Genomic DNA, 22,676 nt, shown 5'->3' on the forward strand with positions numbered 1-22,676 from the left:
ATAAATACACACTTTTAAAATAAATAAATTCTGTTTTTTGTGTGTCCTCTCTTGTATAATTGCTTTTATTTACTTAATTTTTTTAATAAATGATTCTCAGGGTAGCCTGAGGCAAACATATTTGTCTAGGGCAGTGATACCCACTACCTTTGTATGAATAAGTCTTGTAAAATTGGTATTTGATGTAGAGAACTATTGTGATTTAGCTAGCAGTTTCTTTCTATGCTACATTCTAAGGACTCATCATAGTAACAAATAGATACAAGCATTTTGCTGTTGTTCAACATTTTAAATTCAGTCATAAAAATACTTAAACAGCTTACAACATGCTTTCATCAAATTATCTTTGCTTATCTCTTCCATCTTTTAATACCATTTTACTGATGAGGAAACTGAGATTACACAGAGAACAATGTACTCAATGGTGGAGACAGGACTAGTACCTGTGACTATTTTTTTTAAAACTTTAGAATCATGGGATACATGTGAGGATTTGCTACACAGGTATATTGCGTGAAGACAAAGTTTGGGCTTCTGATGAGCCCTACCCTCCCACTGGTGGGGAGGGTACCTAATAGGTGATTTGGAGTCCTTAATCCTCCCTTTTTCCCTCCCCCCTTTAGCAGTGCCCAGCATCTGTTGCTTTCATCCTTGTGCCCATGCCCAATGTTTAGTGCCCACTTATGAGTGAGAACATGCGGTATTCCGTTTGTTTCTCTATTATTTTACTTGGAATGATGGTCTACAGCTGCATCCACATTGCTGCAAAGGACATGATTTTGTTCCTCTATATGGCTGTGTGGTATTCCATCACATATATGTATCACATTTTCTTTATCTAGTCCACTGTCAATAGGTATCTGGATTGGTTCCATGTTTTTGCTATTGTGGATAGTGCTACAATAAACATGTACATGCAGGGGTCTTTTTTGTAGAATGCCTTGTGTTCCTTTGGGTATATTCCCAGGATAGAACTGCTGTGTTAAATGGTAGCTCTTTTAGTTCTCTGAGATCTCTCCAAACTGCTTTCCACAAAGGATAAACTATCTTACATTTCCATCAACAGTATAGAAGTATTCCCTTTTCTCCACAGCCTCATCAACACCTGCTGTTTTTTGACTTTTTAGTGATAGCCAATCTGACGGGTGTGAAAGGGTATCTCATTATAGTTTTGATTTGCATTTCTCTGATGATTAGTGACACCGAGCATTTTCTCATGTGTTTGTTGGCGGCTTGTATGTCATCCTTTGAGAAGTATCTATTCATGTCCCTTGCCCACTTTTTAATGGGGCTGTTTTTTCCTGTCATTTTGTTTGAATTTCTTATAGATCCTTAAAGTTAGGTCTCTGTTGGATACATAGCTGGCAAATATTTTATCCCATTCTGTGGGCTGTCTCTTTACTCTCTTGATAGTTTCTTTGGCTGTGCAAAAACTTTTTTAGTTTGAGAAGGTCTCATCTGTCGATTTTAGATTTTGCTGCATTTGCTTTTGAAGACTTGGACATGAATTCATTGCCTACTTTGGTGTCCAGGAAGGTGTTTTCTAGGTTTCCTTTCAAGATTCTTATAGTTTGAGGTTTCATATTTAAATCTTTGATCCATTTTGAGTTGATTTTTGTATACAGTGAAGGGTAGGGATCCAGTTTCACTCGTCTGCCTATGGACAGCCAGTTTTCCATCACCATTTGCTGAATGGGGTTTCCTTTCCCCAGTGTTTGTTTCCGTCAGCTTTATCAAAGATGTTGAAGGTCTGTGGTTTGTTTTTTTTTTTAAATTAGAGAATGTGGTTTATTTAAAAGTAAATGAGAGAGAGAGAGAGAGAGAGAGAGAGAGAGAGAAAGAAAGAGGAGCTTCACCTTCCCACGGTCGGGGAGGGGGACAAACCAGGAAGCATGGTGACAGCCATAGCTCAAAGAGCACATGGCCACACCAGAGTCTAGCAAGGAAATGGCCAGGTCTGTGGTTTTATTTCCAGGTTCTCTATCCTGTTCCATTGGTCTGTGTGTCTATTTTTGCACTAGTACCATGCTGAAAAACATTATTTGCATTAAGTCTTTTAATCATTCACTCTTTGTTATCAGAAATGAGAAAAGAAAGAGAGGAATTCCACATTTTAAATTCCTTCAGATTATGGTAGAAAATTAAACCTAAAAAGGTGGTTAGTGTTAAGCTATTATGCTAAAAGTATTTGAGACCAGGAAAATTACATTCCACATCTATATTTATTGAGTATACAGATGTTCTGTTTTATGTAGGTTAGATACATCCTTTAAAAGTTAAGTAACATTAAATTTTTTTTTCTTTTGATTTTACCTTTGGACCTTGTCATTTGATTGATTGTTCCTTCATCAGAACTCCCCAGATTCTATTTGCTAAAATGTCAAAACTGTTTTCTAAATCTAAGAACCACCTGGTGATTCCAGAACTCTTGCTTCTCACCATAGTTTCTCTGTAGCTTCTGTTGCTTATTTTCCTGTGACACTGCTCTTCCACTCTTTTCTGTTGTCTTTGGTACTGAGTCTTCTTTCTCGGTTACAAAGAGAGGGATTGAGGGTTTGGAATCAAACAGGTCTGAGTGAAATCCTAGTTCTGTCAGTGACTAGTTGTGCTACCTTCTAAAGTCTTCTTAAATATTTGTGCCTCCATTTCATCCTTTGCAAAATGGAAAGAGTTACACTATAGATTTGTTAAAGGTTAATGTAAAGCACTGTATGTAAAAATCCTTTAGTATAGAGTAGCATTCACAGTAGGCCTCAATAAAAACTATTCCTCTGGCCCATCAAACTATAACAACCCCCAACCCCAACGCCCTTCAGATGGTGGCTAATATCTTGTGTAGCATCTCTGCATACAATCCATTTACGCTTTCTTTAAAGAACATTAAATGCTCACTTTAAATACCACAATAATCTCTCTACCTCTGTGAAGCCTTGCTTTTGTGTTATGTTTTTTTTTTTTTTTTTAATATTCCCTTGCTATTATTCTGAAATGGAATAAGGATTGAAAATTCTAGAAAAAAATTGACCACCAATGATATTCATTAAATATGCTAAAATGAGAACACATAAAACGAACTTTAGTTTAACTTAATGTTCCAAAACAAACTATAAACATTAATTGGTATAGAAACATTCCTTTGTACACATTTTTGCACAGGAAACTTTAAAAAGGAATTACTTGGTTGGCTAACACCATTGGAATGCCAATTTCCAATAAACAATGAACTCTCCATTTTATTGGTCTGTTAGGAATACATATATATGAAAGTAGAGCATTATAATTTGAAAAATTTATTTTAGCTTTAAAGTCTTTAAAGCTGGCTTCAGCGATTCCTACTTTTATACTGTTTTCAATTTTTCAGCAGTTAATACATTTTAGTAAAAGGCGGAGAGTTTTATATTACATACTAAAACAGAAACAAATCAAAAGATTTCCTAAAAATGTGAAGAATGTCTGAAACCAACTCTAATAAAAAAGAGAATATATTTAGAGTATGTGTAAGAAGTGATTTCTTTTTGCATTAATTTTACTTTGAATTGTTATGATCAAATTATGCAATTTTTGGAACCCCTGTAGATTCTGAGGGTGTATAAAATATCTGACACACAAAAGCAACTTTTTTTTAAAGAAAATATTTGCAATCTTTTGTTTATAGGAAGTTACTTAGATTCAGATGAACAGAAAAAACAATTACTGATTTACCCTCACTAGGTTGCTGAAGTCTTTTGTGGAAATAAAGTTGTTTGCTCTATAAAGCAACCATAAAACTTGTATAAAGCAGTGGAGATTTGTTTGAGACATGTAAACTAAACCAAAGTCTATTTTTTAGAGAATGCTATTGCCTAGGAGCAGATTTGAGTCCTGTTGGTCAGAAGAGCTTGTCCATGAAATCAATGGTCATGAAATTTCATTGCTTTCTTGCTCCTTGGCTGTGGAAAAAATGCAAAATTCTTTGCAAAGTGAGAACAACTGGTACAGACTCATCTGTTTATCAAGGGCTTGAGAACCCAAGCAGGATCTGAGGGCCACAAATGCCAGTGCCACTAATTTTGGAAAAACATTTATGATTGTTTATGGGCAAAGAGGACAGGCTTAGACAGGTTTTAACATGTGTATCACTGTTCAGCAGGACTTGGATGTGGGAGTAGGGAGCTTTAAGGGTGATCAAAGGTCAAAGGTGAATTCTATTCTGGGAAGGTTCTGATTTGTTTTTCCTGTACTGCCCACTTCCTTCCTCAAGGAGCTACTTCCTTTTAAACAATATCTCCTCTCTCCTCAATATTGGCACAGGACAGCATGCACAGCAGGGGCTAGATATGGACAGTGTCTACAGGAGTGAATGCCTACAGATTTTTTCTCTTCTTACAATTTCCATCCTAGCGACTTCTCCCAGGGCCAAAGTCCAAGTTATTCATCCTATGCTAGCCTTATACATCAAGTAAGTTAACCACCAAAAGCAAAACCAAAAAACTGTAGAACATTGGAATCTTCCTTAGAAATTTTCTAGGTAATTACAGAAGATGGGCTCTTGAATTAGGGACTCAGATTTTTTTTTTTTTTTCTTGCTAGGTTTTCAATGAGTTTTCCTATCTATAGCAGGAAATGAAGGCCAATCTGAAGAATTCTTGGAGAGCCTGGCCACTTGATCTCAACTCACTAAAGTCTGTTGCATAGGGCGGAAATGTCTGTTCCTTCCATGCCTCCATGCATTTTTAAATAGAAAGTTGATTTTTTTTTGGGTAAAGGTGGGAGTTCTGTTTTAAGAAAAAAATTCTACTTCTTTTTAAGAGTGGCTCTTGACTGAGAACAAGTTTCACTTGGATTGCTGAAGTAGTCCCAAAACACTTTCAAAAGGCTTCATTCTCCAGGCACTCCAATCTGTGTAATCGTCACATTTACATCTGAAGATTTCCCCGTTAAGTCAAAAGATTTGTTAGAGTTCAGGAGAGAATGTGAACAACCGGTTGGCACCTACAACCAGGGAGGGCAAACATCTCATTCCCTCCCTTCCCCCTGCACAGGTATTTCTGACCTCACCACTGGTTGGAGGGGCACCAAGAACTTTAAATTGAATATGCAGCACATGAGAGGGAAAGTGCCCAGGCCTAAGAGTCCATTTTGGTAAAACAGTAGAGATATGCCTTTATTCCCCCTTACACAGTTGAAGAATTTTCTTTTTTTTAAGAAAATTGATTAATCAATTTAAATGTAACATTCTTTGGTTAATATAGCTTTGGATTTACATTTTGAATTTTCTCTAGGAAATGAGAATACTTACACATACACTTTCATATTCATTTGTGCAATATCTCAGGTAGAAACAGAGAAAATTAATGCTGCATTCATGATAATGAGTGACACTAATAATTATAGGGTACTTTATAGAGATTTTCCCTATTGTTTCATTTAATACTAAGAAACACTGGTAGACTGACTAGAAAGCAGTTATCTTTTCCCAAAGTTGACCACATTTCCTGCTTTCATGGTCAGGCTCAGAACTTAAATTCTGGAAATGTGAACTTCTCTTTCTAGAGACCTAGTCTGCCTTTTGTGGGAGATCTCCTGGCAGTTACAAAAACATAGCAATTGTAGGCCCTAAATTTTCTGAGAATATATATGTATACAATATTCTCTATTGTCAGAACATGGGATCTAAATTTTGTTTCAGAAAATATATTTTTTTCTATATAGGGGTTAGAGGGTATGCTGATTTTCTGTCACACACAAAACTTTTGAGTCCCACTGACTCAGAGCACCGTTAGGAGCCTGAAAAGTGCTTAAACTTTGATCTGAGGAAAGATTCTGATTTACTTTAGTAGACTGGGGAATAGACTTGATTGATTCTGAGCTTCCCCTCAAGTGGTTCAAAGACAATTTGGGGTACAAACTAAACTGGAATCACCATGTACTCATACTGTGAGGAGGTTAATCTTCAAGGACCACTTTGGCAAAAAATTGGGTACAAATGATAAATCGTTCATTATTACTCTGTGCGAGCTCTAAGGAGTAGGGGTGGGGACTGACCATTGAGCTTATTCTGAATTCTCTGCTTACTTCAGTGGTAATATTAATAAAGATGACTCACCTATTTCCACGTGTAGTCTCAACTAGTGACTAGCCAACAAGAACCGTATCACCACCTCATTATTGTTACTTCTGTCTTATTTAGATGTCAGATCTCATCTTTTATGCCCTATAATTCATTTCAGCTCAAATCCAGATCACCTCATGCAGCAAAATCTGACAGACCTGAGAGACTGGCATCAGGAATCTTAGTAGATTAGTAGATTTCCTAGATAATGAAGTAGGGGCTCAAAGAGGCTTGTGGTTTTCCCAGTATCACACAGTAAGTTAGTGGTAGGGTCAGTTATTCTTTCAAAAACACACACACACACACACACACACACACACACACACACACACACACACACAAATATATATATATATCCCTGGTAGATACAAACTCAAGATATAGGCTCAAGAGTCATAATGGATTCCCAAACATCAATGCACCATATCAGAGGCTGGAAGTATGTGTTGTAAGACATGACAAAAGATAAATTAAATTTTTTTTGATATCTGATATGTAGTTATAACTATGGCCAATTTATTGTGACATAGGCAACTGTTTGACTTTTTAATCTCACATTTGAGCGTCTACAAATGAATTAATCATAAAAAAAGTCATTCTACTGAATTGGTTTGGCAGCTATTGTATGTCAATGAATGAATCTGGTCCGAATAGTTTGACATTTATGTAGTTGGTGTTTAGGCCGAACTTAATCTTAAGCGTGCCAAAATACTTTACTAAATGTTTCCATCCTCCATCCTGCCCACCAGCATTTTTTTCCATTAGCAAATAGGATAAAGGTAATATATCACAGAAATATTAGGAAGATTACAAGAGATTATGCATATCAGGGTACTTTGCAAACTGTAAATCTACATATTAATGTGAATAAGTGTTATTGTTGGAACAAAGCTGAAGTGGCTGTGGTAACTTTACTTACTAATATTATTCTAATATTAATTAGTATAATTATTGGTATTAATACTAATGCTATTAGTATTAATTAATACCAATAATAGTATATTATTGGCAGTTCAATAATATACTAGTATAATATTAGGCAGTTCAGGTAAGACTAGAGCCACTGTTGGATCTAGAAGACTTAGTGTCACCACCATGCAGCTCTTTGTCCGTGCCCAGGAGCTATACACCCTTGAGGTGACAGGTTGGGGGATGGTAGTCCAGATCAAGGCTCAGGTAGCCTTGCTGGAAGGCATCTCCCCGAAGATCAAGTTGTAAATGTCTTTAAAACCCCTGGAGGATGAGGTCACCCTGGGCCAGTGTGAAGTGGAGGCCCTGGTCACTCTGGAAGTTCCCGGCCACGTGCTTGGAGGTAAAGACCATGGTTCCCTTGCCTATGCTGGGAAAGTAAGAGGTCAGACTCCTAAGGCGGCCAAACAAGAGAAGAAGAAAACAGGCCGGGTCAAGCAGAGGATGCAGTATAACTGGTGTTTCATCACTGTTGTGCCCACCTTTGGCAAGAAGGGCCCAGTGCTAACTCCTAAGACCTTTGTAATCCTGGCTTTCTCTAATAAAGCAACTTAGCCTGGTCAATAAAAAACTCTAATATTAGTTCATAGCAGTATTAATAATACTAATATTAATTAGTACTAATTAATACTAATATTATTCTAATATTCTTATTATGGTTTTTTAGGGTGAAGGAATGTGTATTTAGCAAAGATATGGTTCTGAATATGCTTTATTTCCTCTATTGTGATTCATGATTCCTTTTTAAAGAGTTTTCTGTTCACAAAAACAGGAAATACACAATTACCAGGGAACATCTAAATAAAATTAAAAGGAGAGAGGGATTTTGCAAATTACATATTTGATAAAATAATTGTATCTGGAATTTACAAAGAACTCTTATAACTCAATTATAAAAAGACAAACCAATTAAAAAATGAACAAAGGATCCGGATAGATATTTCTTCAGGGAAAACATACAGATGGTCAATAAGCATGAAAAGATGTTCAACATATGAGACACGAATATTGAATGGGAAATGTAAACCAAAGCACAAACATAATAAAAAAAGGCAGAAAATAACAAGTGTTGGCAAGGATGTGGAGGAATTGGAACCCTCCTATACTGCTGGTAAGACTGTAAAATGGCCATAAATCTACAATAATCAAAACAGACTGGTATTGGTACAAGAACAATCACATAGACCAATGGAACAGGATAGAGATTCTGGAAGCAAAACCTAAATTTCTCAACCAACTCATCTTCGACAAAGCCTCCACCAACAACCACTGGGAAGAGGAGAACCTATTCAGTAAATGGTGCTGGGAAAGCTGGCTGACCACATGCAGGAGATTGAAACAGGACTCCTATCTATCACCATACACAAAAATCACCGCTAAATGGATCAAAGATTTAAATGTAAGACCTCAAACTATAAGAAACCTAGAAGAAAAGGTAGGAAACACCCTCACGGAAATTGGAATAGGCAACCAATTCCTGATCAACTCTCCAAAAGTAAATGCCATAAAAGATAAGACAGACAGATGGGACCTCATCAAACTGAAAAGCTTCTGCAAAGCAAAAGAAACCATCAAGAGAGTGTGGAGACAGCCCACAGAATGGGAAAAAATATTTGCCAACTCTTAATCTGACAAAAGTCCAACATCCAGGATCTACAAGGAACTCAAAGGTGCTAAAAGGAAAAAACCAAACTGCCCTATTAAAAAGTGGGCAAAAGATATAAATAGACACTTCTCAGAAGAAGACAAGTGAGCAGCTAACAGATACATGAAAAATGCTCAGTCTTACTCATCATCAAAGAAATGCAAATTAAAACCACACTGCAATACCACCTAACTCCAGTCAGGATGGCCATCATCAATAACTCGAAAAACAACAGATGCTAGAGAGGATGTGGGGAAAACGGAATGCTTCTACAATGTTGGTGGGAGTATAAGCTAGTACAACATGTGTGGAAAACAGTGTGGCAATTTCTAAAAGACCTAAAAACCGACCTTCCATATGACCCAGAAATCCTCCTTCTGGGAATATACCTGGAGGAACTCAAATCACTCTATAAAACAGATACCTGCACACGCATGTTTATTGCAGCATTATTCACAATAGCAAAAACATAGAACCAACCGTGCTGCCCATCAATAAAAGAAATGTAGACTGGATTAAAAAAAAGTGGTACATATACACAATGAAATATTGCACAGCCATAAACAAGGACAAAATTATGGACTCCACAGCAACTTGGATGAATTTAGAGTCTATAATACTCAGTGATATACCACAGAAACAAAGATATTAATAGCATATGTACTCACTCATAAGCAGACCCTGAACATTTATCATAATACTATAAAAAAGGGATTGGCAATAGTGGGACACTTCCAGGAGAGGGAGGGGGGCATGTAACATCAATAAGGGTACCCAAACTTCACCTGTATGGTGAACACTTATGTACCCCACATCTTTAAAATACAAAAAAAAAGTAAAATGGTGCAGCTGTCTTGGAAAATAGTATGGCAGTTCCTCAGAAGGTTAACAGAACTGACATATGACCCAGCAATTCCACTCCTAGGTATACACCTAAGAGCAGTGAAAATATATGTCCACACAACAATCCATACACAAATGCTCATAGCAGCATTATTCTTAATAGTAAAAAAAAGTGGAAACAAGCTGAATCTTCACCTACTGATAAATGGATAATAAAATGTGGTGTATACATACAATAGTATATCATTTGGCAATATAAAAAATAAAATATTAACACACGCTACAACATTATGAGCCTTGAAAGCATTATGCTAAGTGGAAAATGCCAGTCATAAAGGACCACATTTTTCATGATTCTATTTACATGAAATATCTATAATAGGCAAAGCCATAGTGACAGAAAGTAGATCAGTGGTTGCCTAGGAATAGGTTGCAGGGTTAGGAGAAAATGGAAGTTGATTGCCAGTGGGTATAGGGTTTCTTTTTGGGGTGATAAAAATGTTCTAAAACTGTACAACTCTGTGACTGCACTAAAAACCATTGAATTGTATACTTGAAATGGGTGAATTGCATAGTATACAAATTATAATTCAGTAGTTGCAAGGAGGTAGGGCAGGAGGAGAGAATTATTCATTTCCTTGGATTCTACATTTTATAAGACATTTCCTCAATGAAAATGAGTGACTTTACAAGGAGCTTAAGAAATGCTCTACCTCTAAACTGATGACAAGAACCTGACCCCTAAAATCTAATGGTAAATTCTGAGTGTGTTCATTTCACTCCAACTGGTGACCTGTCATTATTGGAAACGTTTACATCTTAGACCAGACGGATTAGTAAAATGAATATGGTCCCATGTGGACCAAAGAAACTACTGGCCAAAAGCTTTGATGTTGTCAAACTGCTAACCAAATAACACGTAGTATAAAAAGAAAACAGATGTACAGACACCACTGATGGAGGCTTTGATCTCTTCTGCGGTGGCTGCATGCTCATAAAGGACACTGGGAACTTTGTTGTTCTTCTTAATGAGCCTTCCCTACTTTATTAGGTTCACTGATTTCATGCACACCAAACAGGCGGGAAATGGCACTGCTTTCTAAGAAAGGACTTTGATGTTTTACTAATACTAGCTAATAAAGCATTACTTGTACTCCCAGCCAATAAACAGTGATTGTAGGACATCTTCATACTGTGTTTGATATCTTCTGGTGCGAACAGAGAGCAAGTAGAAAGGGTGGCAGCCAAGAGTTAAGAACATCTTGAAATTCCTAATCAGACTCGTGCAGTAATTTGCTTATGCTAGTTTATTGAACTTACCCCTCAAAAGTCATTGTCTATTTGTCTCACAATAGTTACATTTAAAAAGTTAATGATAAGCAAGATTGGGTGGTAATGAAGCCACCCAATCTGATGTCACTCTTCCTCTTTTAGGTTTGGATACTTGGGGTGTAGAGGAGAGAGAGGCTGTCTAAATGGAGTAGATGTAAAAGTGGTCTCAATCCAGATTTAGACTTTTGATCACAGGGATTTTCAGGATTACTCTGAGAAGAAACATCATGCCAATGGGTTTTAGGCATTTGCCATTTTACTTGAGAAGGGAATGGTGGATCACTGTGTCACAGACACACAAGGCTAGCTGCAGAGAGAGGAAGGGGGTATTTGGAAGCAGGAAAGTAAACTCAGCACAAGCAAAAATGGGCTGGTCTGTTGCAAGAGTTGTATACTTTACAAATAAGTGCCTGGTCTTCCAGTTCTTTTAATTCCTGGTTTTATTGCTAGGCCTCAATGCCTTTCAAATCTTGACAAGAAGATGGGGAAGAAAATCAAGAGAGAGTTTTTTATTCATGCTAAATGGATGAAGATGATTGCCATTTTATGTTTAATGTTTTGCATGTGTCACCAAAGAGCAATAACTTTGGAGTCCAAGGAACTTGGACAACTGTGTACATCTGGGCAAATTACTTAACACTCTTACTCTTTTGTGATCTCATTTGTTAAATGAGATGGTCTTTAGAGTTCCTATTTGTGTACATTTTAAAAAAGTTATTGTTCCCTGATTTAAAAAAGGAATACATGTTCCTTGTAGAAAATTTAGAAAAGACAGATATGCAAAAAGTTGGAAATTTCTTTCACTTTTATTGGTCACAATTTTTCATAATGATCTTGTGCACTTCAAGTCAAAGATTGTGAGAGCAGGGAGATTCTGCAGCAGTTCTCTTTCCAACCTTCTGACTTAACAGACGAGGAGACTGAGATTTGACTTGTCTAAAGTCACACAGCATGTGTTATTGAGCACTTCACTGTGCCCAGATTAATTTTAAAATGTCTTGTCCTCCAATTCTTTGTGAATGACATTTTTTGGATTTTTACTTTAAAAGTTCTCTATAAAAATATGAACTCAGAACAATTATTTCTTATATGTAGATATGCTTAGTTGTATTTTGAATCTTGGGAGATAATTTATTGGTTGCCATGTCCAGCTGTTTGGGGTCTCCAGAAAACACAAATAACATAGGAATCCCTGCATACCTGCTACATTCAATTTGACCCACTGTGTTTACTTTTGTACACTCCAAGATTATTTCAAGGGCCATTCACGAGTTCTGAGCTCTTTGGTCAGTGCAATGGCAGCTGTGCTCTGAAATAAAGAGATGGCCTCTTTTCACTTAGCTATTGGTGTCTGCAGCAGACACAGTATGGAGCCAGTGGCAAAACAGTATTATGAGATGGAGTGCCCAGGCTTACAGGGTGTGGAAGTGACAGTCCTCAACCAGTGATGCTGAAGGTTAAGCAGGGGATGATATGTGGGGACAACTTAGGATTCTATTTCTATTCAGTTACACACGCAAAGTAGATATGGAGTCATTCTGATTCCTATTCCATTCCAACCTGATGATTCCACTATAGTCTTAAAGTGACAAGAGAGCAGGAACTGAAAGGATGTTTCCCTATAAACCACATTCATTTCAAGTGACATTAATGTTGCCTTGGCAGTTGCAAGAGACTGACATTTACCTCATCATTTCTGGAATTTTAAATTCAAGTACAAGTTATTACATGCATAAAATACCCTATTGTATCAGACAGATACAAATAGCTTAGAAATAGCTATTTATCTCATTACATCATCTGCTTCTGTGATAGATTAAACTATTTTTTAAACCCAAAGAAAATAGAGATCTTCTGTTTGTTTTCCCTGAATTAGCAATAATATTTTTGGAAGAAATGATGACATAGTAAACAAAATGAAGTATTAAAAATATAACGGGCATATATTCACCCTTTTTACTATGGCAAGATAGATATTTTGCCACTCTAGTTTTTATGTGCTCACTTCCCTTGGCCATTGTTATCCTTATTTCATGACACATACTCATTTTTATCTGAAAGAAATTTCAATACATTTTTAGTGTGTTTTTATTTTTCTCAACAATTAAATTTTTTTCAAAAAATTAGATATTTTAAAGGCTGAATATTTTTTTAAAAATATTTTTTCTAATCATGGAGTACATTCCATAAAAGACAGTTTGTGTAGGATAAGAATGTACTTCGTAGAAATTTCAAATAAAGATACTATAACATCACAATCAACATGTACTTCAAATCCTCTCACACCGCTTCAGTTTCCATAGAATATTTAAACACATGAATGAAAGTAAAACAATTTGGCTTATCATCTGGATACTTTGTCAACACAATGTTTTGATATTTGGACATGCCTAAATTATTATTTTCCATCCAGCTGTTTGATATTAAATAAATACAACCTTCATATGCCATAAATCCTTAGAGCAAGAGAGTCTTGAATTGAAGATCTGGTTGCAGGGAGATGGATTCTATTAGTTTATTGTCTCTCTCTGAGACTAACATAATGTCTAAACCATTCACAAGCTATAAGAAGTAAATGTTTTCGTTGTTTTTATTTTTTCTTTCTTGCTTATTTTTAAAATAATGGAGTATGTACAAGTCAGGGTAAAACCTTGGATCATGCAACAATTATTTTTTATACAACTTATTTGTACTGAAAAAAAAACATGCTAGCAGTATGCAATTAACTTTAAACTAGATACTGGCTCCTCATCCACTAGTTGAAGACAAATACAAGTTCCAATAAAATATTTAGTATGTAGCTGGATAATTTAGAATGGACCTATTTCAAGTGTATTACCTGCTTACATAAGTAGCCTAGTTTAATTCTGATTAGCATTCTGAGATTACCCTTAATTGGTGCTTATATTTTGGCTATGTAGTTAATTTAAGACAATGTACTTAGCTTATGACAAGTTCTGTATATATGGAACTGTTTCTTAGCCTGACCATTTTAGAGAAGAGTCTAGCCAGGGGAACATCTGTTAAGTGGTAGAATACCTTTGCTCAGTTCTTTTTTTAAACATCTGTCTAGGGGTCTACTGAAAATAAAACAATGGTGCATGTAAACTACATCTGTCAAATGAACACTGGAGAGTTGCATGGATTAAATTTTGAGGCCCCATTAAATCAGGTAAGGCTCCTAGATACTAAAAAAAAATAAAACAACTGATTTGTAAATCTTTTAAAATAAGTCAAACCAGAAAATATTTTGAGACCCTTAGTAAATGAACAGTCAAGACTGAACTCTTGAGCACTGTACAACCGGGCCTGTACAATCGACTAGTCTTGTCAGGTAAGTCTTGTTCTTATTGTACTTTTGTTTGTCACAACCAATTTTGTTATGATAGTTGTTATATTTTGGTTATTTGTATTGTGATAAAGTCTTATCCAGTTATTTAATCATGAAAGCATGTTTGGATTTGCTTGCATTTTTATAAGTAATTAGTAATGAAAGGCTGAGAGGGAGGCAATTAAAAGAACAGGTATAATTATCTTTTACTTCAATTTTGCGGATGAAAATGGATGACTTGGTGTCTTTTTTACTATGGAATGCCATCCAATAGGCTAAGAACAACAGTGGCTTTTATCTACATTTACAAAGTAAGATTAAAACAACTAAAAGGTGGGTCTAAATCTGGTACCTTTTTTTAAAAAAAAAAAAAGGGATATGGAAGGGAAATGTGGAGAGATTACATTACATTCCTCTTAAAGCTTAAGGCTAAAAAAAATTGTATATTCAATATCTCTAACTCATCTTTCTTCAATTTAGCAGAATGACAACTTTTTTTCAATGTGTGATATTCTAAACTTGCTTCTAAAAATAGCTATTTTGGGCTAATGTGTGTCAATTTTCTTGTGGAGAGGAAATAGATGAGACATGAGAAGAAAGAGTCCCTTTAAACTAAAATTTAACAATAATGATTCTATAGGTTAAATCCATAGGATAACTAGAGTTTTTTGGGGTTTTTTTTTTGTAAAAGATAATTAAACTTTGTCCTAGAAATCATTCTCTTGGAAGATATTTCCTAAGAAATCAAGCCAGATGGCCCATCTTTACCCTCCAGACCACAGTAATAAGTTAATTTGGACAAATTGCCACATACACATTCAGCTGTGGTGACCTTTAATTTCTAACAGCTTTAAAAACCTCCATTAAAGCAAGCTGAAAGGGAAAGAACTATAAATAGCTGACATAAGTTTCCAGAAGGATTATTTGAAGACTAGAACCTTGGTACTTATTATATAAAATACTAAAAGTAGGAAATAGGAAAAAGGAATAGAAGGCAAAATGAAATTTAAAAACAAAGATATTAACCAATTTTCTGGAGTTAGCATGGAACCTATTTTTGGAATTATGAATAATTTATTCATGGTAAATCTAAAACACATTCTGTGAATGTAAGACATTTAAAACTTTGTGTAACAAGAAATAATTAACTTACTGGAAGATTAAAAGAATGTTGAATGCAGAATCTTTCATAGTTATTTTGGCAGTGTAAAATGTAACATCAAGATATGCATAAATCTTTCTTTAGATATAATCTCTTTAAGTCTCATTAACTTTTCCAATACCTACTGCTACAGATTTTTGATTTTCTGCAGATTTCAATGACTATCTTTATTAGTTCAATCATTTTTAACAATCTTAGTTTGAGTTGATTATCTGACATCAGTGAATGGTGCTATTGTACTTTAACTAATGGGAGATGTAATCACAAGATTCTGTCTGCTCCTCTTTGTAAACTGATATTAAAAACAGATTGAAATTTCAGATCTCTAATTCACTGCTTAGTCTATCAACTTTGTCAAATAGTTGTTTTACCTATATGCATAAGAGATCACTTAAAATAAGTCTACAGTGAACAAAAGAAAAATAGTAATGCATTTGAATGTATTAAAACACAGATTTTTTTGTGTGTCTTTTAAAAAACTTATTGAACTCTACAATACTCCTGTTACAACTCTGATACAGGCAAATCTTATTGTACTTGCTTTAGACATGGTTTAAAAAATAAATTAGGGCTATTTAGGATAAATGGTGTGACAGGTAATGCTTACAACTTTTTATTATGAGTTTATTGAAATAAATGCAACTTGAGATCAATATTATAAGAGTATATCTATCTAAGAGGATGGATTTGCTACTTGCTCATGGGAACTGTTCAGTGCTAGGAAAGCAAAGATATAGCTAGATATGGCTTCCAGGAGTCTGAGGAAAGAGGGGATATGGTCCTGAAAATAACTTGGCCTCTCTAAAATAAGATATGAAATACAATGCATTGAACATTTTCAGATTCCATTTTATCATCTGTGGCATGAAGAGACTGATGATTAGATGACTTTAAGGCCCCTTCCAACTGTAACTTTTTATGACTATATAAAAGTTATTCTCATGCGGAAGTCCTTGCATCTCTCCAGTTGTTTTGTTTGCTGGTCTAAGGACCGGCAATACAGTGGAAAACATCATGCCCAATGATCCAGGGAGGATGCACATATATTATTCCAGGAGATGATAAAGCTTGTCTATTGCAGTCTTCCTAGAACACTGTTGGCCTTTCTGACCACACTGGGGAATTATCTGTAGTATCTCCAGAGCAGAGCACACAAGCCCTCACATCTTTTCCTGATTTATAACTGATCATTTCAAAATGGTATAGATAGAACTAAAAATATATTGAAAGAGAGAGAGGAAAGGAAGGAAGGAAGGAGGGAAGGAAGAAAGGAAAGAGACAGAGTGCAAAAAGGAAAGAAAGAGAGAAAGGAAAGAAAGAGAAGGAAACAAAGAGAGGGAGAAGGAAGGAAAGAAAGAAAGAAAAGAGAGAGAGAGATCAGGAAAGAGAGAGAAGAAAAGAAAGAAAGAGGAAGAAGGAAGGAAAGAAAGAAAGCTAGAAAGAAGAGTGAGAGAGATGGAAGGAAGGAAAGAAAGAGGGAGAGAGGAAAGAGAGAGATAATAGGAAAGAAAGAAAGAGAAGGAAATAGAGAGAGAAGAAAGGAAGGAAAGAAAGAAAGAAAAAAGAGAGATCAGAAAAGAAAGAAAAAGAGAGAAAGAAATAAAGAGAGGGAGAAGAAAGGAATAAATAAAAGAAATAAAGAGAGAAGGGAAGAAAAAGAAAGAAAAGGAAAGAAAGAAAGAAGAAAGAACAGGTAAAAGTATTATTCTAACAGCCTTTGGAGTAAGTTAATAAATAGGTATTTATTATAAACATTCAGGTTTGCATTTATCTTCATTTTTACTCTAAATCAAGTTCCTCATGTGTGTATGTGTGTGTGCATGTGAGTATATATATGTATGCACTTATATTGATAGACATGTATTTTATTATTTTAAGAAAAACCAAAAAAAGAAATCTCCTTATGGGCTTTGTAGTAAGATAAAATGAAAATCTACTAGCTCAACAAACTAATTTTGATCATACTTCCTCTTCCTAAGTTGTACTTGAACTTATTGCTAATCCACATGAAATCTTTGCATGTGTGAGAAAACGGTGTACTCAGGTGCCTCCCGTCCACGGCCATGAATGTGTGGCTTAGTGAGGCACTGGAACGTTTGAAGAATTAGAAAAAGACTTCCATTCTTCAGGGAAGATCAGCTTCCCTCAGGCCTTGGAGATCTGAGGATGGGCTAGATTTCAGCTCCCAAGTCTCCTCTTGGGTGGGAGCCACTGAGTGGGGAAGATCTTGCCCAACTGTGGCCTTGGGTTACACAGAAAGCAATTGGAATAAGCCTCATTTCCTGGAAGCTGATAAAAATCATTCCTCTCAAATGATGTCCATACTGTTTGAGGTGTGCTTCCAGGAGGGGCATGGTCATACCTGGGAACAACCAGAAGCTGGGAAAGTGTTGGCTGAGCCTACTGTGTGCACTGCACTCTGCCAGGAGGTGTGAGAAATGTAGAAGCAAAGTGAAGATAGATCCCGAGCTTCAGAAAGCACACCATCCAGGTGGAAAGTCGAGACAAAACTAGGCAGTCTGGTGTGATTTGGAAGTCGAGTTCTGAATACACAACCACTTGGTTTTCCTCTTTCCTGATTTATATAAAAAGGAGATTTGAAAAGAGGAGTTTGCGTGTATCCATCTGGGGTAATAAGTTTCTTATATCCAGAGTACAAAGAACATCTAGCAATATCTGTATCTAGTGCTCATTGTGAAGAAACTACTAAAGGAATAGCTGTTAGGAACAAAAGGCTGGAGAGGCTTCCTAGAGAAAGGACTTAGTGCATATCACATAGTATTAAATCATCAGAGAAGAATGGAGTGAATAGTCCACTGTTAGGATGCTGTGTAGGCAAAAGCATAAAGATAGGAATTACTATAAGATGTGTAGGGAAGCCCAGGTGTGGTGGCCCATGCCTGTAATTCCAGCACGTTGGGAGGCTGAGGTGGGAGGATCATTTGTGGTTAGGAATTCCAAACCAGCTTGGGCAACATAGTGATACCCTGACCCTACAAAAAAGAAAACAATTAGCTAGGTGTGATGGTGCATACCTATTGCCCCAACTACTCAGGAGACTGAGACACAAGGATGGCTTTGAGCCCAGGAGTTGGAGGCTACAATGAGCTATGACAGACTCTGTTGGAGGCTACAATGAGCTGAGTGACAGACTCTGTCTCTAAAAGAAAAAAAGGATATATGGAGAATAGTGAAAAGTCCAAGATACCCAAAGCAGGGTACTGAATAGAGTTTTACAGAGCAAGGCAGGCAGGACAAGGCTGGACTAGGGTCTGTCATTCCATCTCTTCAACTGATCACACAGGCACACAATTGCCAAGTAAGGGGTCAGGGGTATGAGTTGGATCTGTGGCTCTGGAGAAGCTTTCTTCACTGTGTAACGTTCAGGACCTGAATCTAGGATCCTGGCCAACATTGTACCAGCTCTAGGCAACCACAAAACAATTAACTAGCTCAGACATAAGCATACGCACACTCATACATGGGCACAGACCTAAGGAGGGAATATAACCCTGATATGTAATCAGGCCTGTGCCATGTTCTCCAACTTCAAAGGAGACTCCAGTGAGGTGAAGTAGTAGAAATCAGGAGTTTTCCAGAAGAAGAGAATGTCAAAATATTGACTCCGGCAGAACAGTTACCCAGAGAGAAATGTACTCTTCAAACAACAAAACAATTTACAAAGTGGCCCAAAGTCAGTCAGGAGAGAAAGCAGAGTTTGGGAAGGGAGCCAAGGAGCTTGCATTTCTGTAATGCTTGTTCTGGTGCCAGTGATAAACACTAGCGCACCCTTCAGACCTCTGCCCATTGGAGAGGTATCTAAGTGGCTGCAATGCTCTCCAAACATAAATAATCTTAATCTTCAAATGCACAGTAGACACGTGGGAACAAGATTAGGGAGACTTTTTTTCTTAGCCCTTTATGGAAACTTCGAAAGAAACACACTTTGGCCTACTAAGGAAGTTTCACCTCAGGTGGATGTCTCTGGTGACCTGGGCAATCCATGCAATTTACTGGACTTGCTTTTTTCCCCCCATAATAGTGTCTTCTAAGCCTCAAAGGCTTTAGAAGGAAGGGGTTTAGCCCAGATTCAAAGGTGAAGAAAGGGCTGATGGTTCAAAGCAACATAACCATGACCCTCATTTGCCTCATGTGTCTTCCTTGAGATGTTTTCTAATAACTTTGTTGGAGAAAAGGAATGCAATAATCAGTCAGTAGTGTTTTTTAAGCAACTTAAAAATATAATTATTCTCTTTGATTGGAAATATCTTTGTTTGCCCTGAATGGGGAACATCCCTAAATGTGTAAATTCGGAAGCCTTCCTGGTGATGTATGCCCTCAGCACAGATCTTGGCTGCTTGTTTCACATAGTCTGTAAGGGAGTGTGGCTCAGGACACAAAGTATTCAGTGATGAATCTTGTTTGGAGTATTAGACTCTCTGGTCTCATCAGATTCAAGAGGCTGAGCAGGAGAGGGAAAGGAAGGCCAAAGAAAGGGTTGAGAGAAAATAGGAACACATCCTGAAGAGAGAGAGAGAGAGAGAGAGAGAAAGGGAGACAGCTGGGGAGGAAAGCAGCTGAGCATTTCTACGCTCAAGTCATTCTACACCTAAGTTACATTCTTGCATGGACTCCATGTCTTGTTTAGAAATATTACACTTCCAGAAGGGGGCTTTGGGAGGTCAAACTGGGGATTTATTATATCCCTGTATGCACACTTTGAACTTCTCTTCACCTAAAATAAAAGCAGATGCTTAGAAATGATCCAGAGGTGAGAAGTGCTTTCAATTAAGTGTTAAGAAATGGTCATTTAGGAAAGCATTATTATGCAAATATACACTGTAAACCCAATAGTGTGAACAAGTGGGAGACAATATTACATATGTGTACAAGATTTCCCATGCTAGGATTTCCAGCCTGACTTGGGGTATGGCTCTCTTTTCTCTCGGTTTCCTTTTCTTTGGTTTTCCATCCCACATTATATCTTTTTAAATGTGTTTGATATTCTAGCTCAGGTTCAATGGTAGATCATAAAAAGACGATATCTCAAAAATTAGTATTCCGGTGAGCCTCTGAATGTAGCAGAGGAAACATAAGAAAAGCCTTTCCCTTTCCTTCCCCATTCCTCAAGTCCTCTAAACGGCAAAGTAACACTGTATAGAGAAGCTTTCAGTGCTTTCAATAGGGACAAAGGGGCTGGTTGAGAATGTTTGTGGTGCCCTCCCAGTTGGTGAAGTATTCTTCCACAGAGACCATGCGGTGCTGTTGGGAAGCAAAAGGCATTAACACATTGCTCACTATCTTTCAGGGGCCAATTAGCCAGCTTGGAATATTCAGACCCTGGGGTCCTTTCATTTTCTCTTTTAGCAGCTTGCCTTTTGGTCATTTACCATGCTTCGTTAAGAGGGGTAAGATTCAGATCTGTCCATTTGGTTCAAATTAGGAGCTCTGATGGAAGCTTTCTTGGGGAAAGCAATTGGAGCCATTGAGGGAGATGTGGGGATTATCCACAGATAAGGCTTATCTAAATCAGTGGTTCTCAGTTCTTTTAACTAGGAGGATTTCTTTTACAGGTAAAACACTTGTGTACGCCAACATCACAGTAATTACACTGCTATTATCTATTGAGTAAGGCAAGCATGTGCTCCTATGAAAGGGTTGTTCATCTTGTCTTCTCAGTCCTCAAACATTCTGTTCCTCTGCCAATTCCTCTTGGAAAGACATCTTTCCTAGAGAATCAATACTGAATTCCTTGTGGTTCAGATCCAAGTAAAGTAATGAAAGTTTATAGAAGGAGTCTGGTATCTATCATCTGTTGGAAACCGTTCCTGACACACAAAAATGGATTGTTGAGATGTTTTGGAATAATGAATGCTAAACATCAAGGGAAAAGAAAAGAGAAAACATCTCCCTACCAGTTTTATAAAGGTGTTGCCATTGGAAAAGGCTTACATTTTCTTGCTTAGTGATGATTCAATATGTGTGCAAATCAGAAAAAATTGAAACCAACTGTGAGGGTGCCTGCGATTATGGAAAGTATGACCTTAACAGGTTTTTTAGCAATGTTTTTGCCAGTTTAGTGAATGGGACCCAGGGTTAGAATTTCAGAGTACAAGCAGAGGGCATGTTAACATCAGGAACAATTACAAAAACTTGCACAGAGCTACAGCACATATTTTCTTCTGTTTCCTGAGTTGTGATCCCATATTTGAATGTTGTTCCTCTTTGTTGATTGTCCTAAAGAGGGTCCTCAGTCTTTGAGCTCCAATATCTTTCAAGAGATAACTTTGTCATCTTTACCATCAAGAAAATGGAGGTCATCAGTGGGAACTACTTCAAGTGACTAGCAACATTCACTTTCAGGGGGCTAAAAAAACTACTCTCCTCTGTCTCTTCATGTGTTCTTAGTCTATCTCCTTTTCCTACTTGCTGGTAACTCCAAAGTTTATATCTCTGACCCCACCCTCTCTCCCATGTTTAGACACATATGTGCAGCTGCCCTTGGGTCATACGCATGCAGAAGAACACAGGCATCTCATATCCACCCTTTCTTTTCTAACCTGCTTCTCCTTTCTAAACTGTTTATCTTCAGAAATTCCCCATCTTGGGGGAACCACTATTCCTCTAGGCACCCAGGACGCAGGGTAGAAACCTGGTAGTAACTAGGCTTCTCCTTTTCCTACATTCCACATGCCCAATTAATCCCCAGTCAGTAATTATTTTACTTTCTTTTTTTGTGTTGGAGTCTCACTCTGGCACCCAGACTGGAGTGCAGTGGCTGCTCCCGGCCACCGCAGCCTCGACCTGCTGGGCTCCGGCCATCCTTCCGCCTCAGCCTTCCCAGTAGCCGGAATTACAGATGCGCACTACCAAGCCCGGCTCATTTTTTTTTTTATTGTAGAGATGAGGTCTCGCCAAGTTGCCCGGGCAAGTCTCAAACCCGCGGGCTCAGGAAATCCACTCACTTCGGCCACCCAAAGTACTGGGATTACAGACTGAGCCACCAAGCCCGGCGACAATGACTCAATGACTCTGCATTGCTTGAAAGTCAGATTTCTGCATTCGAGACTTTTCTTCATCATCCCTCTCTACTTTTATCTGCCACTCTTTATCTCCATCGTTACCAAACTGCACACACCAAGTGATTGCTTCTACTCCTTCTACTTAAAATCTCCTCCCTAAATTTTTTCATATAATTGACTCTAATCCTGAACCTTATGACCAACCTAAGAGTGCCTCTCTTCTGAGATCCTATTATAGTTGATTCACAGTTGTTTCTTATCACCTATGTGTTGTATTATAT

General features: G+C 37.2%; 1 protein-coding gene and 1 pseudogene across 2 annotated transcripts in view; one reads left to right on the forward strand and one right to left on the reverse strand.

Moving 5' to 3' along the window:
- Positions 1-22,676, reverse strand: part of DLC1 (DLC1 Rho GTPase activating protein) — a 447,354-nt gene that overhangs the window by 134,961 nt on the left and 289,717 nt on the right. The gene's annotated exons all lie outside the window — the stretch shown is intronic.
- Positions 7,187-7,615, forward strand: LOC103269663 (annotated as a pseudogene).

This window comes from Carlito syrichta, unplaced genomic scaffold, assembly GCF_000164805.1.
Source record: "Carlito syrichta isolate Samal-C Ts95f unplaced genomic scaffold, Tarsius_syrichta-2.0.1 Scaffold309425, whole genome shotgun sequence".
Taxonomy (NCBI): Eukaryota; Metazoa; Chordata; class Mammalia; order Primates; family Tarsiidae; genus Carlito; species Carlito syrichta.